The sequence below is a fragment of the Salvelinus sp. IW2-2015 genome, unplaced genomic scaffold, assembly GCF_002910315.2.
Source record: "Salvelinus sp. IW2-2015 unplaced genomic scaffold, ASM291031v2 Un_scaffold1357, whole genome shotgun sequence".
NCBI classification, from domain to species: Eukaryota; Metazoa; Chordata; class Actinopteri; order Salmoniformes; family Salmonidae; genus Salvelinus; species Salvelinus sp. IW2-2015.
In genome coordinates, this window is record NW_019942858.1 from 142719 (window position 1) to 148468 (window position 5750).

The 5750-nt window shown below is 45.1% G+C and overlaps 1 protein-coding gene across 1 annotated transcript in view; it reads right to left on the reverse strand.

Moving 5' to 3' along the window:
- LOC112070549 (MAP7 domain-containing protein 1) overlaps positions 1 to 5750 on the reverse strand; it is a 70479-nt gene that overhangs the window by 30109 nt on the left and 34620 nt on the right. The window lies entirely within an intron of this gene.

Here is a 5750-nt window from a genome sequence, read left to right on the forward strand (position 1 = left end):
AACAGTTGTTAACGGTTGTTGATTCCTTAATCGTTTCGAATATAAAAACAGTACTTCTTTTCCAAAAGCAATCTGTGGTAAACAGTATTTTAAGTACTTTTAAATAAAACAACAAAATGTCCTCTTCACTATCTGATACTTGACTGTGCTTTAAATCTCAATCCTCTGAAGTGTCGGTGCGTGAGAGCAGTGTGTTCTTTTCAACAGGGAATTCCACTTTCCTCAGATATAAATTGAATTACTTACTTTGTGCACGAGTGCGACACAGGAGCAGCATATGCAAGGTTTCGCTGATACCTGGCGCGACACTTTACCACGTTAATCGCATCATGCGCCGGTTTAAATAAACCAGCGTGAACATGGTAAGCGTCCCCCCCCTTGAGCCATTCAAGAGGGGTGTATGATAGGTGGTATTATGCCACCAACTCTATGACTGCTCCTGCATCTTAAATGGATCTTATTCCCTACATAGTGCAACTACTGTTATGACCAATGTGCCCTAATAGGGAGAAATAGGGCACTAAATAGGCAACAGGGTGCCATTTGGACCAGAGTGCTTCTCTCTCTTGTGCACATAAGCCCCAGAACGTCAGCTTCTTTGGGGGGGGGGTGGGGGGGGTTTGCTGGAAAAAAAACGACTGGTGGTTATCAGATTACGTTAGGGGAACTGGGGTAACATCGGAGGCAACCGCTTAGATTTATCGCAAGGCGCACAGCTTGTGCTTTATTGAGAGAAGTAGGGCTCAAGAAGCACAGGAACATGCCACGGCAGGCCAGTGGGCCCAGCACCTAACAATTGTTACTACGTCTTATCTGCTACAGTTCAGTGTGCATTTCGGTTCAACGATAAATTACTTTAATAACAGTACTGTTGAATTCCAGTAAGGAAAGGGCATGTTTGAGGTTCTAGCAGTAGAGTTATTGCCATGCAGACTGTCCGGGTTTCAACCTTGTGGAAATCTGAAGTATGGAAGTGAGAAGAGGGGAGTGTGGAGTAAGGCGATAGAGAAAGGAGAAGCAAGGCTTCGAGTGTCCACAGAGGCTACATTACATTAAGGGCTGGCTATGGATGGAGATATAAGCCGCTCGGCCTCCACTGGCTCAAAGGCACATCGACAAGGCCACATGAGTCTGGCACATTGGCAGGAGAGCAGTCACAGTAGTGCGCTAATTTCTAAACGTAGAACATGGCATAGCATTGAGGAGTATAATGCTGGTGTCAAATAGACATGATTTTGTGCAATAAACGCATACTTCAGTTAATAACTGATCTTAGGTCATTTAATAAACCACGTGATCTGATTTCAGTTTTGACATCGTCGTCGTTTGAATAGTGTAGGTGAGTCGCTATAATCGACCCAACTTAAAAAGTGACTGTGTCGTGTGTGTGGTAGGCTGTGTGATGTGTGTTGTGTGCTGTGTGGTGTGTGTGTGTGTGGTGTAGATGGGGTGTGAGATTGTCAGTGTGGGTGGGATGGTAGGAGATGGAGTGTGTGGTGTGGTGTGGCGAGTGGATCGTGAGTGTGGGTGTCGGGTAGGTGGTGGGTGATGTGGTAGATGTGTGGTGTTGATGGGGTAGTGGGTGCCTGGTGTGAGTGGACATCATTGAAGAAGAATAAGTTATTCTCAAAAGTTTGGCGAAGCAAGCGGTCTTAATTGATTCAGAAGAAGGATAGATCGGAACAACAGAAGAAGAGTATGAATTCTTCAAATATGCCCACACATTTTGGTTGTGGGTGTGTGGTGTGGGTGTGTAATGCAGCTTTGGAAGCTAAATAGACAACACCACAACACACACACATCAACAACAACCAACCAACACACACCACCAACACACACACACACAACACAACACACAACCTGCACCACCACATTCTACCACTCGTACAACCGTTCACCAACACAACACGATACGACCTCACAAACACACGACAACACATGGTCTCCCCTGATTGTCCCCTGTGGCGCGGCCTAGTTTACTCACCGGGTTCCCTATTTTTAATTGGATAACCTCGCACCGACCCGGGATCACTGTGCATCCTCTAACGAGCGCCGGTGTGATGTCGCTGGTCAACGGCGTCGATCGGGACGGAGAGGAGTGGACAGCGATGTCGTCAAGAAGGACGGTGCAATCGATACCTGGTTATTGTAAATGACCTCAATAGATAGATCCCTAATTAACTGCAAAGTATGCGGGCGGATTATTGCAACAAAATACATTGTCATTATTTCTGAGCGCACCAGCATTATGAAGGCTGACTCAATGCTAGCATGTTCTAGAATTAAGGTGTGCAAGCTTGTGTGCTCCGCCAAGTGGCCAAGGGATCTCATGTGGGGGCCTTGTCATGTGCCTTGATCAGTGGAGAGCGAGAGCGGTATAATTTCCCATCCATAGCCAGGCCTGTAATGTAATGTAAGCCTCTGTGGCAACTCGATAGCCTTGCTTTCCTTCCATCTCCTTTCTCAAGCCACATCGCTCCTTCTGCACTCTCACATACTTCAGATTTCCAAGCAAGGGTTGAAACCACGAGACAGTCTGATGCAATTACCTCTACGCTAGAAAGCCTCAAACAATGCCCTTATGCTTTAACTGGGTTTCGAAAGACTGTTATTAACAGTAATTACGTTGAAGCGAAATGCACACTGCTGTTAGCAGAAATAAGACGTGAGTAACTAATTTTTGTTAGTGCTGGGGCCCCTGGCCTGCGTGGCATGTCTTTACTGGTGCTATCTTGAGCCTACTTTCTCGAAATAAAAGCATCAGCTGGTGCGCCTTTGCGTAAAATCTAAGCGAGTGCCCATTTCCGATGTTCCGCCCAGTTCCCCCTAAACGTAATCCTGATAACCACATCGTTTTTGTTAGCAAAGTCTATCCCGCGCCCAGTGTGTGTGTGTGTGTGTGTGTGTGTGTGTGTGTGTGTGTGTGTGTGCATATTGAAGAGATCAACGGCACTACATTCCCCTTGTGGATGTGACTTAAATATGGTCCTCCTTCCCTTCATCTCCCCTAATGCTTCCCTGCGTTGACACTCAACATCCTGGTCTGCTAGGCAGCAACTAGAGACATTAAATAATCATTAACTGAGTCATGTTCCCTCCCTGTCCACATTAAGTATGCATTACACTCTACAGAGAGCCAAGAACGGACAACTCATATGGTCACAGGGCCAAACACGTCTTCTTGGGCCAAAGGGGACATTTCATGCAATACTCAGCAGAGGCCTATCAAAATACTAAAACATACAAGGAGAAAATCGGATCTCGTTTGAGGAAAAAAAAGGAAAACAATGGAACAATATAGCCTACATTTGAAGAAGACACGGTACGCGCCAGCTTTTGATACTTCAAAAGACTGGCCTTCTTAGCCCGGGTTTTCCTTCATAACTGGGATTGCAAACACAAATATAGATTGCATCTCAGTGAATGAAGGAATTAGATCCGGGAAAAACCCTCTGTCTGGACTCCTGCCCCAGTGGAATGACAATTACACTGATCCATGATGGTATAACGCATTTATCCCAGATGTACTACACTTTACTATGATGATGAAGGCTGGATTTAACAGAAGGCATATATATTACTTCTATGAGGTTCTTTACTTAAGCAGCTCCCAGCTTTGTACTCCAATTGTGACAATGGAACATATAGGACAATGAACATGACCTTTATAGTAAAAACTAGTCTCTCATGACAGACTTGTGACATAAATGTTTAGAAATGAAGAAGCTGGCCAGGGAATGTGAAAATTCGATCTGGTTTCCGAGATTAAGTATAAACACATTTGCCATTCAGCAAGGGTGACGTGACTTTTGATTCCTATCCCCTCTTTATAATTCCTGTATAAAATGGCAAAATAACTGCATTTAGTGGTAATAAATGATATATTATATGGTTATACAGGTAACTGACAAAATAAAGGAAACACCAACATAAAGTGTTTTAATAGGGCGTTGGGCCACCACGAGCCAGAACAGCTTCAGTGCACCTTGGCATGGATTCTACAAGTGTCTGAAACTATTTTGGAGGGATGCGACACCATTCTTCCACGAGAAATTCCATAACTTGGTGTTTTGTTGATGGTGGTGGAAAACGCTGCCTCAGCCGCCGTTACATAATCTCCCATAAGTGTTCAATTGGGTTGAGATCTGGTGACTGAGACGGCCATGGCATATGTTTTACATTGTTTTCATGCTCATCGAACCATTCAGTGACCACTCGTGCCCTCTGGATAGGGGCACTGTAATCCTATAGCCATAGCCATGGTAGCCAAAATGATTGCAAAAATAATGGCCTGCCCAGCATTTTTATACATGATGGGATGCTATAATGCTTAATTAACTCAGGGACAACACCTGTATGGAAGCACCTGCTTTCAATATACTTTGTATCATTTACTCAACATGGAAGGAAAACATGTGATGGAAGTAGACACTGGGCTGACGTCCTATGAAAAAAAGGTGCACACACACAATGTGGGGCTGGTACAATTACCGTATATCCGTGTAACCGACGGTTATGGATGAAGACCGCCATGAAATTAAAATAACCGTCATAATTTGTGGAACGAACAGCTGACTGAAGACCGACCGGCCGGGCATTCATGCAGTTGAGTCCCTTTATGCGGTAACATGGACTCTTTACAACGTGATGAAACTTTGTAGCTCTTTGTTGAAACAAGCAGGGTCTTGTACCAAATGAGTCGTCGGTTGGCTAGGCAACGCCCCCCCCCCCCTGGCAGCAGCAGCACACATAGAAATAGAATGAATAGAACAGGCTTGGATCCTCTAACCCTGGCAATTTGACTGATAAACTCATTGGTACTCTCACAATGGCGGCCTGGTACTGTGATGCAATCATTTCCATGGTAATGTAGAAAGTTCATTCAAAAGATTTTTTGTAGAGAGTGATTGAGCGACAAACAGACACAATTGTTAAAATCAATAAAGGCCACAGGTCAAAACTGCAGGTCATGACAACAATAATTCTCACCACTACCACCACCACCACTACCACCATGGACACATCGGGTTAACCATGGAATCTTTACACGTGATGAAACTTTGCTACTCTTGTTGAAACAGCAGGTCTTGTACCAAATGAGTCGTCGGTTGGCTAGGCAACGCCCCCCCCTCCCCCCTGCGCAGCAGCGCACACATAGATGTCAATTAGAGAGCTGTACCCTATTCTCATACACATGCTAGTCGTCGCTCTGGACTCTGTATACTACCGCTGTTTCTGCATCATCTAGACCTACCTTCAATGATGCGCTCCTCAATCTCTTGAATGCTGAACTGCCACGCTCTCTATCATCATCCCCAGCAGCTGCCACGCTACCACCTAGTTACTACTCTTCCAAGCGGGACACCCTCTGTGCTCACTTTACCACCGTCCCCTCATTCCTACGACATGAGTAATTGGCAAATGCGCCTACGATCCCTGATCGTTTACATGTTGATTCCGATATGCACCCCTGACATCAAATCACCGCTACCTATAGTCCTACAATCTCTCTCACATCGCCGAACGTGATGCAATCATCCTGTCCAGGTAATGTTAGAAAGTTCATTCAAAAGATTTGTTAGAGAGTGATTGAGCGACAAACAGACACATTGTTAAAATCAATAAAAGGCCACAGGTCAAAACTGCCAGATGCATCGACAACAATAATTCTCACCACTACCACCACCACCACTACCACCATGGACACATCCGGTTGTGACTTCCTTGTATCTGGCCGAGCTTTGTCTGGA